Raw genomic sequence first — 16786 nt, forward strand, 5'->3', positions numbered from 1 at the left:
ACCCTCAACAGCGTCCTTTTCATAGGTGTGAGTGTAAGCGTCTGTGTGTGAATGTGTTGCAAGGAGAATCGCCGCCTGCGAATTGTTTATGTTTAATTTGAGACGAAAAGAGAGTGGTTAAATTGCAGCACTAGATTTACCGTTAGGGCGAGAGTAAACACATTCAACATGTTGTTGCAGTTACTAAACTAAAACAAAAGCAAATCGGATCACTCTCTCTTGCGCTCTCGCTCTCCCCGTCTCGCTCACTCCCTCAGATTTAAGTGTACCCGAGTGTTTTTGCCGTGTTTTGTTTTGATTTTCGCACACACACAAAGACACTAATGGGAGAGGGAGAGAGAGTATCTTGCTAGTTGTTATTGCATTGGCCATCTAATAAAATTGTGCCGTACTTGTTGTTGTTGCAGTCGGATTAAAAGTCAACGCAATTATCAGTGCTAAATAGAAGGAAAATACAAATAAAAGGAACCAAATCAAAATCAAATTGGATTATCGCCCCAGCTTCTGGGTAAGTAACTTTTACGCTCTTATCGCCTAATTAGTTTGTAACGTTTTACTGTGTGGGAGGTTTTTGCATTCGAAACCAGTTTTATTTCGGGTTTCGTGCCTTTTTTCTTAGTTTTGATAAGACCTTGAAGCGCTTTTCGTGTAGAACTTCGTTTGATTGATGTATTTATGCTCGAGGGAGCTTGAGCCGAAGCTCGGCTCTTAAAAATAGATCAAGACCAGTTTTTCGAGGCTTTGAAATTGCCAAATAATTCATAAGCCGCAACTGCAGTTTGTTGTTGCCTGCATCGCCTAGAAAATGATGGATGTACATGCCGCTATCTCGCTCTATCCGTGCGCCCGTCTCCCTCGCACACCCAGAAGTTGTCGGTTCAGTTTTTACGGCCGTCTCTCTTGTGTCTTTTCATTTATTTGCCTTTGTCTTTGGACCGATGACTTTGTGTTTGCCTCGTTTCGGTTCTCTGTCTGCTTCTTCTTTATCCTTGATCCTCGGTTTGATCCTTGTAGGTAGCAAAAAGAGAGTGGGAGAGAGTTACCGTTGATTCATTCAGTTTTATCTGCAAGATACTCGAATCTTCTGCTTCAAAACCAATTCGAGAAGTTACCTATTTTTTGATGATGACAATTTCAAGGATGGAAATTAAACTAAATTTAATTTGTAACTATTGCTTTAGACTAGTTTTGAGTGTTAAATTTTTATAATTATTTCACATCTTAGAAAAGACTTCAAGCATGATTGAAAACCGCCAACATGAATCCGTATCTGCTTGAACACCCGCCATCTGTAGTCAAAAGTTTGTATTCTGACAAGCTAAATAGATAGCCTTTAATGCTAATCATTTCAATTTGAATTTCCTTGCTGTTCCGGAAAACTATTTTAGCAATATGTAGAATTTCTGAAATCTTCGATTTATTTGTGTTAACCACACTGTTCCACTTTCGAATATGTCCCTTAACTGCATTCCATTGGAATGGCGATGAAGGCATGCATTTAAGCACAATACCTGGCATACCCGACATTTTAAATACTTTTCTTCACTTGATAAACAGTGTTATTTGTCCGGCTTGTCAAATGTCGTTTTATATGTGTTTCTCCCTCTGTTCACCGCCGTTTGTTTTGCCCCCGTCTTCGCATATGTACGTCTTCGAGTGGTCTAACATGTAATGTATGCCTCGTCTTTGGTTTCTTGTTCGTTTCGTCTTCAAGACACCGGAAGTTGTTGCTAGGCTGAAAAAAAGTTGTGTGTGTTTTCGAGCGGTGCCTCCATCTGTATCTTTATCTCCCTTTTGGAGCCGTATATCCATCTCTATCGGCCGGCAAGTGGCGCGTGTGAATGACCCAATTAAGCTGGAGATAACCCGGCCTAAGCTTCGACTTCGTCGTAGGTGGCTTAAACTACTCGAATGGCCGAGAAGAAGCAGAATCCCCAGAACCTGCCAGACGAACACAGCGCAACAAAAAAGAGTTCACATCGAATATATCGAATGCGAAGTTTGAACTGTAAACAGGTTTACTTGGCCTCACCTCGCTTCGTCTGCTGCAGTTGGCCGGTACAGGTGGGCTTCCGTAACGCAAACTGGCTGCAATGAACCTCTCTTTACAGTGTGTCGTGAATCGTTTAAGCTTTACATAAGATGGCCTACGTAACTCGAGTCTCAGACTGCCAGAGCAATCCACACTTCGTTATTTAACAATTTTAAAGTCAAATAAGATGAACTCTAAAATATATTCTCTTAATCTGAATTTCTACGTAACTCGAATTGAAAAGTTACATTTGAATTTCTATAAAACAAAAACCGGACATACATATGTATATTTAAATAAAACTTACTTATAAGACGTATTTTTTATAGCTAGCATTACTATTAGAAAACTTTTTGATTTTTGTAATGATCATTTTATACATATTATGCTTAAAATTCCTCGACGAATACCATTGCCTTGATAATGTCTTCATTACGCTGCTTCCACTGTATTTGGTTTTGAGCGAGGCTTTATTTTGTCAGGCCAAACTCCTTTTCAGCATTTTTGTATTAAATATTTCGCACCATGTTCTGCATTTATTCGGATACGAGAGATCTCCCGAGGCTCCATCAATATCCCCGTCTCTGTCCGACACTCTGTTGCCGTCTCTTTCACTGGCATATTTCGTCGTTGAGTCAGTTGGGGTCAATGCTGCTGCTGCTCAAGTTAACTCTTTGCTCACTCAACTCACTTTGCTCGGTGGCCAAAACAGGTTTCCGCTTTGGCCGAGCTTTTGTTGTACGCTTTTTTCGGGTTTTTCTCCTGTGCAACAGTGGCCTCACCCACAGCCTTCTTTTTTTTTTTTTTTGTCGGTCCCAATACCAATATGTATGTCTCTGGATTCCCAACCCCCGAGAGAAACATCCCTGCGGCCGCAAAACCGCCCTTTAAAAACTGGCAATCGCAACCTGAGACACTGGGAATGCGAGTGCAGATGGAACTTGGGAATCGCAATGGGACTTACGTATTGGGCGGGGGGAAGGTTGGATCCCGGTTTATCCCGAAGGTGGATGCCCCATTCCAGGTGTTCGACCGCTGCATTGTAGCAGGCGCTCAGCTGCACTCACAGTGCAACTGCGTGTTGCAAGTTGCTGCCTCGGCCAGCAACACACACCAGCAACACCAGCGAGGCTTTCGCGAAAGGCGGAGACGCAGACAGACGGCGACTGCCATTTCTGCACCGGTTTTCCAGCCATTTTCCCCCATTCGAATTGGCCGCCTGTGCTTTCTTCCTTATCGCCTGTTTCGCTGCTGCCACAACTTGCTGCTGTTGCCGCTGTACATGTTGCTGCTGCTGTGCATGTTGCCGCTGTTGCTTGAGCTGCTGCTGCGGCTGCTGCTGCTGTAGATGTTGCCGCCGATGTTGCTGCTGCAGGCACCTCCGCGGTGGCAGCTGCACATGCTGGTGGCCCCCAAAGATGCGGATATCAATTTACTTACACATTTCTGGCTCCTGGTACTGAATGTTTTACTGAAAAGCAGTAGCGGGATAATAAACATATGTATTTACTTCGATTGTCGATGATATGAATTAATAACAAGCATTAGTTTGAAGCATTTGTTTGTTTAATTTGATATGAAAGTAAGTCTTTTGTTTGATTAGACAGAAGGCATAAAAGAAGGGTAGTAGAGTAAAAAGTAAGTTGAATGCAAAATTTATTTAATATGAAGAATCTTTTAAGGTAAACATTGTGAGCTCCAAATTATATAATTAGTAATAGGTATAGACACAATTTTGTAGCATCAACATTAGTTTGCTTTGACTCCAAGGTGATGATAATGTGTGGAATAATCTTGAGCGGTTCTAGAACATAAAACAGCGCACCCATTTCGAAAAAACCAATCGCAACCAGTGCGATCAACCAGACTCCAGCGAATTGTGGTCCGAGTGAGTTTGCTTTTTGCCTTAATCAGCAGAAAATCGTATGCGAATTGTTCGGTACAGATGGGACCGTGTACATAAATGTATATTGTGGTATGGCACTTTATGTAGAGCCCCTTTGGCTCTAGACTCTAGAGTCTGGAGTCTAGACCACATAAGCGCGTATCAATGGCGACGAAATGTGTACATCGCACATGAACGGGCGAGTTTGTATGCCATGGTACAATTTAAGAGAGCACGGCAATACGAAATATAAACAAATAATTAACTGACATATCCGTATGCTTATCGCGCAACAAACCGCAGCAGCAGCAGCAGCAACAGCAGCAACAGCAACAGCACCACAGATACAGATGCAGCAGATACAGATACAGATAGGGATACGGACACAGATACAGATACAGACACAGGCACACTTTCGGGGCGAGAGCGACTCTGAAATTTGTATCTGACAAAATGCCATAATGAACGTGCTGAGTGGCGTCGCCGTTGCTGTCGCGGAACCAGATACTCATGCCCAGATACTCGTACCCGTACTCGTACTCGTACGTCCGAAAAACCCGAGAGATACTTTCGTACTTGCTCGACGTTTTTCTGCGTTTTGTACTTGCGACAACAACAACATGGCCAGAATGTATCTACAACATCAAACGTGCGTTGCCTCTTTGTCGTACTACAAATTCATTCGAGATTCTTCGCCTTTTTTCGGGTTAATATAAATCAGTTTTTCTTCGGCTGCCGAGCGAAGATTCGAAGAGCATCTGTCAGATACTCTGCTCTGCTTGCGATACTTTCTGCCCCGTTGGTTGGGCAATGGTCCGCATCAGGCGGGCAAAATATAAAAAAGGGGTGGCAGTGGGTGGTGGTTTTGGTTGGGCTGTGCAAATAAAAAATGCCCCATCCCCTCGCCTTATTTTCAATAGTTTGTCTGGGCATGCTAATTGGCTAAACTGCTGTTTTGGCTGGCCCTGTTTGTCGTTGTCGCCTTAGTTGGTCAAGTCGAATGCATTTTTAATTAGATCCCAGCCAAAGCAGAGACCAACAAAATCAAACGAAAGCAGTTGGCTGTTAACCTGTTAACTTGGCTCGCTGCTATTTCTATTCCCCCGGCTTTTGTTGGTCGAGTGGGACGCGTGGGAAATGTTTATAAACACACCTTTTGTATACACTAATCTAGTGAGTTATATTCGGTTATAGAAAAATTAGATCTTAAAATATAGTTTATAGAGTCTGTTGCCACAATTACTGATGTAATCTTTTATCTTAATAAGATAGCAATTTAATTAACAGTCAATTTTAAACTTGAAACCTTTTTAATTATATGATGATGTTTTTAAAATCAATCTGTGCTCCAAGCAATCATAAGATATCATAAGGTATTAATCTAAGAGCAATCACAAGTCGGCCTTCGCTGATTGCCTTTCTTTGTTTTATAAAAAATCTGAGGCAGTGATTATCGGATTTTTATATAAAATTTATTTAAATTTTTGCGTCTAAACATATTCTCTTTCTCGCATCGCCTCGACATCGAATTTCCTGCACATATGGACCGTATAAATTCATAGATATGTGCGTACGAATTGTCTGTATAGTATATAAATAAACATTTTTATAGATTTCGAATTGGCTTTGGCAAATAAACTGGTTTAAAACATCTGGCAACAATTGTAGATCCATAAAATGTCGAGATACTTTCGATTGTGACGGTGTGAGCGGTGAAAAAGGCGAGTGAGACTGCGACTGCGAGTGAACTCTTCGAGATTCCCTATATTCATTCATTAAGTTCACTTGCCAGAGCCGTAATTATTATCCCCCTAATCACCCCCTCCCACCCCTCAAATTGCCTCGGTTCGCGTTAGTATGGTCTCCCCGTGGCTGAGTTAGACTTTCACTTTTTTCGTGCTTTTGTTTCAAAGAAACAATTTTTTGTTGCCTTCTTATTGTTTGTTGTTTGTGCTCCGGCGCTTCTCTGATATCGAAATTACGTAAAGATGAATGGCCGCCCATTGTCTGTCCTACGGAATTTGGAGCGCGGGTGGGAGAGGTCGTTGATCGGGTAGATATAGCGGGGATATATGGGGTATCTGGCGGGGATCTGTCGCAACACACAAACTGGTAGTCGTCTCGTTGAATATGCAATGCGAGCGAGATTTCAGGTAATGAGATCCGTCTTCGATTCATCTCCGAGCAAACGGAATCGAGACCCCATCTTTGGGGTCGTACGATCCGCATCGGGAGAACGGAACCGATAAGGGAGTATTCTATATGCGCATGTATAAACAATCCAGTGTAAAAATCTATTTATGTAGTGGCACACTTACTCGCAGATTGCCTGAAAGTACAGTTTTGTGGGTACACACGATTAAGAGAGATTTCGTAGATATCTAGGGATATCATTTCATTGTATATATATATGTTATTTTAATGTAACATTTGTATTCAGTTATCAACAATAAAAACAATAAAACCTTCCTTTAATTGAAAGCAATAATAGTACTACAAGTGTAAGTTCATACTTCTGAAATCAAATAACTATATTATTTACCCCTTCCCTTGCTCAACCCAATATCGGTCTTAGTCATGCAAAGAAGTGTTTCCCTATCGAAGAAAATCACTGTATATGGCGAACTATAGCAAGTTGGGAATCTTGGAGAAACAAAAGCAAGGTTCAGAATTGCCTGCCGAATGTCACATTCGATTAATGTTTGATGATTGCCTTCCGATAGCGTTTCAATTGATGTCAGTTGTCAACATAATTAATTGCGTGTACACCTTTGCAAACACACGCACATATGGCTTGAAATAGAGGTGAGAGAGAGAGAGAGAGAGAGACTCGATTGACAGTGGCAAACTGCAAAGGAAATATGAACACTGAGAGAAAATCATAACAAAGTAGTGTAGGTAATAGGTTTTTCATTTTATATGTGATATTTTTGCATAAGATCATAATCTTTTTGAAACGTAGGATACAAATTATGTATTTATGTTTTCCTTAACTTTATTTAAAACTCACTCAACTAGTTTCGCACTGTGTAGGCATCTCCACAACCCCATCAATTTTCTTGGGCTAACTAAACTCGGTTTCAAATCAATCAAGGCTAAAACCTGGCCACACACACACATCAACATCCACACACATCCATCGGTTCAGATTTCATAGGAAAATGTTTTTGGGTGGGAAACGCAACAGCAACAACAATATGAAGATTGAAGAAGGGGATAAGAAAAGACCGTAACGAAAATGGAAGTCAATTTATTAACTAAAAAAGAAATAATGAAAAACTGGACAACTCAAAAAGAGCCCGCCTCGGTTGGTGTGTGTGTGTTTTTGGTAAGGGGTGTGCGTGTGTCGGCAGTTTTTTTTAGTCTTGTTGGTTGTCAACGTTAATTAATCAATCATTGTACGAAATCTTGACTCAGACATTAATCATTTAAAATCACAAACTTTAAATTGGGATGCGGAAAACACAGAAGGTTGGGGAAACACTCAACTTTTGCAAAAAACCAATTGCCTGGAAAAGGCTAAGAAAGAAGAAGAAGAGGTTGAATATATACATTTCTAGGCAGAGTTTGCCTTATCAGTGTTCGCTATGTTGTTGTTGGCTTGCATTTATGTTAATCTATATTTAACATTTATGACTCAATCTAAAACATATTTTAGCCTAGGCAGTGATAGAAGGTACCTCCTAGTCGGAACAGACGCTTTCTTTCTTGCTTTTTATTATACCCTTGCAGAGCAAAGGGTATTATAATTTTGGCCAGAAGTTTGCAACGCAGTGAAGGAGACACCTTAGACCCCATAAAGTATATATATTCTTGATCAGCATCACCATCTGAATCGAAATACGTCTGTACGTCTGTCCGTCTGTCCGTCTGTCCGTCTGTCTGTCTGTCCGTCTGTCCGTCTGTCCGTCTGTCCGTCTGTCCGTCTGTCCTCCTGTCCGTTTCTGCCCAAACTAGTCTCTCAGTTTTAAAGCTATCTTGCTGAAACTTTCCCAAAAGGTGTGTAGTTATTGCACGCAGTATATAAGTCGGAACGGCCCGGATCGGGCGACTATATAGGATAGCTCCCATACAAGAGATTGAAATACAAAATTCTAACGCCGTTGTTTTTAATCAGATCGACTTGATTTCTTCCACATGGCGTTTTCTAGTTACTATTGAGTTTCGGGTTAAATTTTATCGAAATCGGATAACTCTATCATATAGCTGCCATAGGAGAGATCAAAAAATATATATAGAATTAAAGGAAATTAATTGATTACGTCATTGTTTTTCATCACACGACTATGATTTTTTGAGTATCAAGTTTTTTAACTAGCCTTGGTTCATAAAAAAAATTTCATAAAAATCGGACAACTATATCATATAGCTGCTATAGGAAAGATCGAAAAATCTATATAGAATTAACGGAAATAAAATGATAATATCCTTATTTCTCATCAGAAAATCATGATTTTTGGAATATAGAGTTTTCTAACGACTCTTGAATAACAAATAAAATTTCAGCAAAATCGGACGACTATATCATATAGCTGACATATGAACAATATTCAAAAATATGAAAAATTAATAGAAAAGTTGTCGTTGCTTCGATGTTGTTTAGGCTTTGTGTATTCTGTTTGAAATATTTAATGACTGCAAGGGTATATAAGCTTCGGCTTGCCGAAGCTAGCTTCCTTTCTTGTTATTATTATTTTTTGCCACTCAACACGTTTTCTGGTTCTTTCTTTAGGTGTATGGGTGTGTGCTTGAGCATGCGGCCGCACTTGTGCCACGTACAACAAAAACAACAACCGTACCGGCGTGGAAAGTTCATTTGAATGCTTTTCTTTTATGCCCCGCGAGATACACAAAATAATCTCACAAAAAATTGTTTATAACCACTTGAGCATATTCTTTATGATTTTTTTCGGGAAAGGATTAATATGAATCTGCCCCCAAGATTTCCACTTGGTTTTAATTGGGCTTTTTTAATGGAGACTTGCCACCACTCATTACATATTTATGGCCGGGTTCTTTATACTTTTTCTGCATTTCCATTTTCCAGCAAACAAATTCAGCTGAGAGTTTGGCATAGGGAATTTCCATTTGCAAGATTGTCAATTTAGCAGGCAGTTAAGAGGTGCGAACGAGCTTAAAGCAACAATGATCGAAATGTCAATACACTTTTCTCAGTTATCATGAAAAGTTTTCTTATCGTTGTGCGTACATTGTATAATCATAAAAAACACAATAAAATGTGTGAGAAACGTGGAATTTACTATTCATTAATTTATTGAGTCGTTTAATAGATATTCACCTTGCCTAAGAAACCGTATTAATGACTTTAACTACATTAATGTTCCGATTTTTCATTACTTACATATTTTTTTGGTAGTTGTAGTTTATGGCATTTTACATTATGCATGTTATACTGATTATTTTGCATATTTATGTTAAGCTCAACTTAGGCCCAATATATAAATAACAGATAATTGTTTATGACTTTTAGAAACTGAAGAATCCAGCAGCTGTAACAAAAGATGAGACCTATTTCCATTCGCATAGATCCACAATCACAGGCACTCCAACAATTTGCATCTCCCATGGAGGTTTTTGGATGGTCAGGGGGTTACTTGGGTTTTTGGGGGGGAAGGGTCCAAAGGGTGGCTGATGCTGCGCTTTTGTTGTTGTTGTTGTTGCTCTTGTCGACGACAGTCGTCCGAGCGGCCTGCATGTGTCACACTGTACAGCGTACATCGCTCTCTTTTGTTGTTCGTGTATTGGTAGTGCAACGACCTGTGACAAAAAGCCAACAACAACTACACAGCAGCACAGGAACATCAACAACAACAACAAGCCAAAGGAACAACAAAGACAACAACTCACAGGAACAACAAAAACAACAACAATGTGTGACGCAGGGATGTTGTTACGTGCAGAGAGAACAAAAGAGAGCGGGAGAGCGCCACTGGAGAGACAGAGCGAGAGACAACGCATTTCGGGTACAGCTGTTAACGAAAACTCCCACGCTGCTGCCTCTGCCGCAGCGCAGTCGGCGTCGCTGCTTGTTTGAATATTTTTGTGGGGCTTCATTATACCCTTGCAGAGCAAAAGGGTATTATAATTTCAGTCAGAAGTTTGCAACGCAGTGAAGGAGACACCTCAGACCCCATAAAGTATATATATTCTTGATCAGCATCACGAGCAGAATCGAAATATGTATGTACGTCTGTCCGTCTGTCCGTCTGTCCGTCTGTCCGTCTGTCCGTTTCCGCGCAAACTAGTCTCTCAGTTTTAAAGCTATCGTGCTGAAACTTTCCCAAAAGTTGTGTAGTTGTTGCACGCAGTATATAAGTCGGAACGGGCCGGATCGGCCGACTATATCGGATAGCTCCAATACAAGAGAATGAAATAAAAAATTCTCACTCTATTGTTTTTCATCAGATCGACTTGAATTCTTCAAGATGGCGTTTTCTAACTGTTATTGAATTTCGGATTAAATTTGATCAAAATCGGATAACTCTATCATATAGCTGCCATAGGAGGGATCGAAAATTATATATAGAATTAATGGAAATAAATTGATAACATCGTTGTTTTTCATCAGACAAGTATGATTTTTGGAATATAGAGTGTTCTTACGACTCTTGAATTACGAGTTAAATTTGATCAAAATCGGACAACTATATCGTATAGCTCCGATATGATCTATAGTCAAAAATATGGAAAATGAATAGAAAAATCGTCTTAGCTTCTATGTTGTCTAGCCTTTATGCGTTTTGTTCGACATATTTGATGACTGCAAGGGTATATAAGCTTCGGCTTGCCGAAGCTAGCTTCCTTTCTTGTTTCGATATTGAAAGATGTTATATGCATTTTAGAATATAGTTAAAAATCTGCAACAACATAAATGTAACTAGAGGTTACTTCGAATATAAAATGAAATAATTCAGTAGACAGTCCAGTTTATAGTTTATATGTCCTATAGTACTGCAGACATTTTGTTGCAACATTTCCTCCAATTCAAATTTAACTGTAGTACCAATGCTTCCTCTTGCATTTAATTTTTCTGCTTATAAGCCTGAAGCGTTTTTGGTTGCATCTACTAAATTACAGAGGAAAATAGAGGAAAAAACCTAGAAAATACGAGAAAAAATGTTTTCCCTGAAATTGCTTTTGTTGTGTACACAAGACCAGCGGAAAACAGGTTGCCAAGAAAACGAGATGGAAAATGTTGGGCGAGAAGGCAATACGAGGCTGCATGCTGATGGACTGAACTTCATTAATTAGCCTCATGAAATGCGCCTGCTAAACACGCCTTAATTACTGGGTCAAACATTGTATCTGTGTATCGTATCTGTGTGTTTGCATCTTGTATGACGGTGACTGTGTGTGTGCATTTCCGGGCAGTCCAACATCTCGTTTAGTTCCAATTTGTTCAAATATAAACGCCACTCGCAGCATGAATTAATTAACGTTAATCAACTTTCGCGCCCATAAAGACAATATAAATAGAGAACTGGAAAATGTTCTGTGGGCACGGTTCTAACACATTGGTATTTAGCACTAGCCAAACTGTGAATGGGGCGATGAATATTTGGGCTTTTAGTTGGAAATGCCATAATGTTAGTAATTAGGCCTAGTCGCTCTTAATTACTATTTAACTAATTAACGAGTTATTTTGAAAGTCAATTTGGAACCTATATTGAAATCTTTAGAGATTAAATTTAAAAGCCGTTAGAATTGTTACATCCGCTTTTCGCTTATATTAGGTTAAAGTTTATACTTAAATAGTTTCTGTAAAAACATTTGGGTTGTCTCATTATTTCTTTTGTTAATCATAATCTATTGGCTTATATTTTGCTTATCGCTGAACGACAATTTCATGGCTTTCAGCAGACGTCACGTGTAGCTCATAAATATTTAAGCCCCATAAAGGGGGATTTGGAGAGCGTTGATGGGGGACTTGGGTGGGTAAAGCGAAGACCGGACCGCGGTTTACTTTTTTATTTGTATTTTTTTATAGTTTTCCGCGCGTTGTTTGTTAATTTAGCAAAAAGCATTGCGAAATGGCAGACAATTTAAGACTTCATTAGCAGGCCAGCGGAACGAGGGGTTAATAGTGGGGCATATATACGGGGTCCAGGGGGGAACCGGAAGAAATATAGTGGGTTCTACTTGGAGGATACCAGCGAAAGGCCCCCTTCATCCTGGCCCGTTCCGCACCGAGCGTTTTCGAAGATTACTCGCACCTGCCCGGGTACATTTACATTTAAGTACACACAGATAAACGTGTGTTTGCCGAAGTCCTCAAGGAGGGCCTAAAATATGGGATATCCTTGCTGGCAGAGGACCGCGAAAAACCGGAGTCGTACAGTGGGCACAATCGATGAAACTTTGGCTTTGGCTTGGGCAAAAGTGTTCCATATTCTCAAAATATTAACCACTTCGCAGCAATCAGTAAAAGATCCTAAAGCCTGAACCCTCTGTGCTGAAATGTATATATTGGTTTGCCTTTTTGGATAGAGCCGCAAACGCTTTGAATAATTTTTAATGATTCGAAAAGTGGTGTGCTCCTTGTCAATCGCCAATCGGCAGGCATGAAAACAGAAATAGAAAATTAATTAAAGTTAGCAGGCAGGCAGCCATTTATTCATTGTCCTATCCATTTTATGGGTTTCCCGTCCTTTCCGCCCGTGGAAAGTCACCCTTACGAGCGGAAGAGTCGAAGAGCAGAAAGCAGAAGCAGAAAGCAGAAGAGCCTCAGCGAGTGGTTGGCCGTTAAAATGTTGTACAACATGGGTTAAATGGGCGCAGCTGTGCGAAGACGGGCTGACTGGCAAACAGTGCGACCTCAATATGTGACATCACCAAGCAATCAGTTATAAAATACAGAATACATTGCAGAGTCTGGGATTTTTGAAAATTCCACAATTATAATTAAATTATGATAACCTTTGACAACGCAGCCATATTTATTACGTTTCCGATTCTAAGCCCGAATAATTTGGGTTTTTCCTAATTGGCATTCCATCCGTTTTATACGTAAAAATTCTTTATAGCGGAATATTTATTTTCGTCGAAAAATCATGGGAATTTCTAAGAGATAAACCTTAGAACATTAAAAAAACATTAAGTACGTTCTTTGTTTTATTATAAATATATTTATAATAAGTTGATTCTTTATTCCTATACGGTTGATTTGTTACGCTTGGTCTGAATCTAATTTCCAAGTACAAACTTAATTAAAATACAAAGTCCTTTTCATTAGATTACTTCCCAGGTAATTCTATAAATGTTTGTATTTGAATATTGGATTTTGTTAGTGAACAATATAATAATTCCCGCTGACGCTCGAGAAATCGCTCGAAATAGTTGGGACTTACTGGAAATTGGGAGCCCAGAAGAAGGAGCCATCCAGCAGTCTCCTCTTTTTCCTCGACTACTTTTTGCGCTAGTTTTCGTTGTTGCTTACTGAACAACCGGTTCCGTTGCCGTTGTTGCTTGTGTTTGGTATTGTGTTGTTGCCTTATTGCGAATTTTCCTTGTTCGTCAGTGTGTGTGTGTGTGTGTGTGTGTATATAGTATATCTGTATATGTATGTGTGTGTATCCCGCTGGTGGGGCACTTGCTACTTTAGCATTTTACCACTGTACCAGCACGTTGGGTTTTCTGAGAGCCGCATCGCTGGTGGCATGGAACAACAACAGTGGCGCCCTCTGCAATGTTGCAGCAGCATCGACGATAATGTTGCATGTTGCAGCTGTTGCAAGATGCCCCCAACATCAAATCTGCTCCATGCCCTGCTCGCAAAAATCGCACGACATCTGTTTCGCGACCTGTTGTTGCTGCTGTTGCTGTGGTTGCCGCTTGATGTTGCTGGTGGCGAAGTTGCTGCTGCTGCTGCTGCTGCTTCTGTTAGTGTGCTGCTGTCTCTGTTGCAGCTGGCCAGCAATTTGAATCTACTTGTGGGCTTTCCTTGATTTTTATTTATATCACATTCGCCTTGCGGTTTCAGCACCGCGTGTGAACTAAAGTCCTGGGAATAAGTGTTATTTTTCAGTTCGTTTTGAGATTAAAACGAATTTTTGTTTGAATGAGATAAAGAAATTCAAAGCTTGTTTTTTTCTTATAAAATAAAAACTCTTCAATTTGGCCTAATCAAAATGGTTTAGTAATGTTATTTCGCTAATTTGCCAAATATTTTATTTGTTAATGAAGTTAATAAAGAAGATATAAAACCTTACAAAAATGTTAAGGTGTTACGATTATATAAAACCAGTATTCCATTTAGTATTCGTTTTAAAAAATTAGGGGAGAAGTGGGGGTTGTGGGCATGGGTCGGTTGTGGGCACCCCTACGTATATCTTCACAAAATGAAGATTGAATTTTTTTGGTAATGTCATTCGCAAGCAATTACCCTATGTATGATTTATGCCAAATATCAAAGTAAACGAACGCGTTTGCTTTTTGAAATTAACGAATTGGTTTTTCTTGTGCTTGGAAAAGGTGGTGAAACTTTATTCAAAGATTTTCAATAGTGTATCAATTAAAGTGAATCGATTAAAAAGGTAAGTGTAATGCATTTTTATTTAGTCAAAGCATTATACTACATGGAACAATATCGATTTGAACCAAAAAATTTATGCAAACACATTTTTTAATTACTTCTTAAAATGTCTGCGAAAGTTGGTTGTGGGCACCAAAATTGGGTGGGTTGTGGGCACCCGTTTTTTTTTGGCAAATTTTTTTATTACCTACAATTTCTTTTAAAATTGTTTTCAAAATTTGTTTGGAACCCTCTAGAACATTCTTGTAGAAATCTTAGGCTGTTGGAAAAGGATCCTCTCCCGCTGAGAGGGATTATCACTAAGATTTTCACACTTTATTCTTCATTTTTCGGCTTCCAGAATATTCGTAAGATATAGATTATCACTAAGAATTCCACGCTTTATTCTTTATATTTCGGCTTTCAGAATATTCGTGAAATAAATAAATTGTCATTTTGTTGATATTGGTTGCGGTTTTTTTTCCATATTATTCCATTTGCAGCATTTTTTCCCAGGGTGCCCACAACCCCCCAAAACAAAATTTTAGCTAAAAATTACGATTTTACAAAAATCCATATGAAATTTTTTCGCATGACAAAATCAAGTATGTTTCTTCACAATTAGTTAGCTTAAATCTCTAGCTTTACACAGATACCCATATGTCCAAATAATATGCACTAGTTCGGTAATTATAAGCCAAAAACAAAACTATGCCCACAACCCCCACATCTCCCCTACTATTTAATCACTTTTGGGCTTGCACTTGAAACAATAAAATTTCTTTATTTATGAGAAAGCGAACTAAAACGATTGCCTTTGGGTAAATATAGCTCTCGTTTGGAGTTTTCCCCAGGGCGCATGTGCGGAGACAATCAAGCTAATTGCACGGAGATGTTGTTTCTGTACATTCCACCCAGCCACCCAGCCACCCACTTCCCCCACTTTTTGATAGCCACCTCGTAGCTCCACCCCCTTTTGACCATCTCCTTTTCTTTGGCATTTCCTGCGGTTTGGCTTCAAACTTACCTCGATTTTCCTCAGTCTGCCGCTCGCCTTTGGGCCAGCCGGATGGCTTGGATTTGGCCCGGACTTCAAGGTGGGCGGCCACTCGATTTGGGGGCGTGCCACTGGGCGAGCATTTTGTGCGAGCTGCCTGGCTTTTCGGTGGTTTTTGGCTCGAAAAGCGGATCTTTCTCGCAATTTGGATTAGGCGCCCAGCGCAGCGGAGCCATTGAGAAATAGAGAAAGAGAGCTTTTCCAGGCCAGCGCAAAATGTGGAAAGTCCGCAATGGCTTTCCACCCAGCTTTGCTTTCTCCGGCTGCTTGCAGCCTGTTAGTTTCCGATAAAATTGACTTTTTGTCGCCGCCATCGTTTGTCGTCTGTCGGTTGCCTTTTGTCGTTAGACGCTAGTCGTTTGTTAGTTAGTTTGTCGCTTTCGTCACTGGAGGCGGCACCATTTTGTTTGGCGTCGTTTTCTCATGGGCCAACAGACGTTTCAGCCAGCCGACGATTTCTCAGCCTTATTCGCTTTTCCTCTTGCAATAAAATGTATCTTCTCGCCGGTTGCGTTTTTAACCGCAACAATGCGGGGCGACTAGAAACGCAAGCGGTTTTTGCTGCTCTCATATTAATTCATTAATTCAGTTGCTGACGTGCGTTTTATGATCAGTTTATCAGATTAAATAGCACGACTGAAATTATACTGATTTGTGATGTTCACATAACTTTAATAATAAGATGCAAATTCCATAACAAGAAACGCAGTTCTCTTTTTTTTCTACACAGAGGAAAACAAGTAATTTATATAAAAACCGTATTGATATTTAAAAATAAAATAATTAGGTTACAATATTAATATAAAAAAAGGCATAGCATAATATATCTTTTTATAAATGACACTTAAAATATTTAACATAATTAATCAATAATATTTTTAGTGTAGTTGAAACCATAACACCCATACTGCCGCATAAAGAGCGAATACCTAATTTCCGCTCTCAGCCTTCTCTTTCTTTCTCTCACCCCCTTCACCGGTGTCTCTCTTTCTGTCACGGGGCCAGTACCGTTTTGAGCATTAACAGCGGCTAAAAACGCTCCGGTTGCTGCCGTTTCTGGGCGCCTGTTCGTTTTTGCGATAGACGCGCGACGTAAGTCGCCGCCGTTTAACTTCTGTCTCTGTTTCTGTTTCGATGCGATTCCGCTTCGAACGCCGCACGCTGTTTTTGATTTGGGGCTGCCAGAAACGCGCGACGGCGAGCGCTTCGAGCGAACGGACTGCCGTCCGTTTCTGCCGCGTTTCTGTCGTCGCCGGCGATTTTTTAATTCGCGCCGATTTT

The 16786-nt window shown here is 40.0% G+C and overlaps 1 protein-coding gene across 1 annotated transcript in view; it reads left to right on the plus strand.

Moving 5' to 3' along the window:
• Positions 1-33: 33 nt before the first annotated feature.
• LOC108093683 (neurogenic protein mastermind) overlaps positions 34-16786 on the plus strand; it is a 69515-nt gene continuing 52762 nt past the window's right edge. The window contains 1 exon segment of the mRNA XM_043208324.1: positions 34-508. The gene's annotated coding sequence lies outside the window, so the exon portion shown is untranslated.

Source organism: Drosophila ficusphila, unplaced genomic scaffold (genome assembly GCF_018152265.1).
Source record: "Drosophila ficusphila isolate 14025-0441.05 unplaced genomic scaffold, ASM1815226v1 contig_414, whole genome shotgun sequence".
Taxonomy (NCBI): Eukaryota; Metazoa; Arthropoda; class Insecta; order Diptera; family Drosophilidae; genus Drosophila; species Drosophila ficusphila.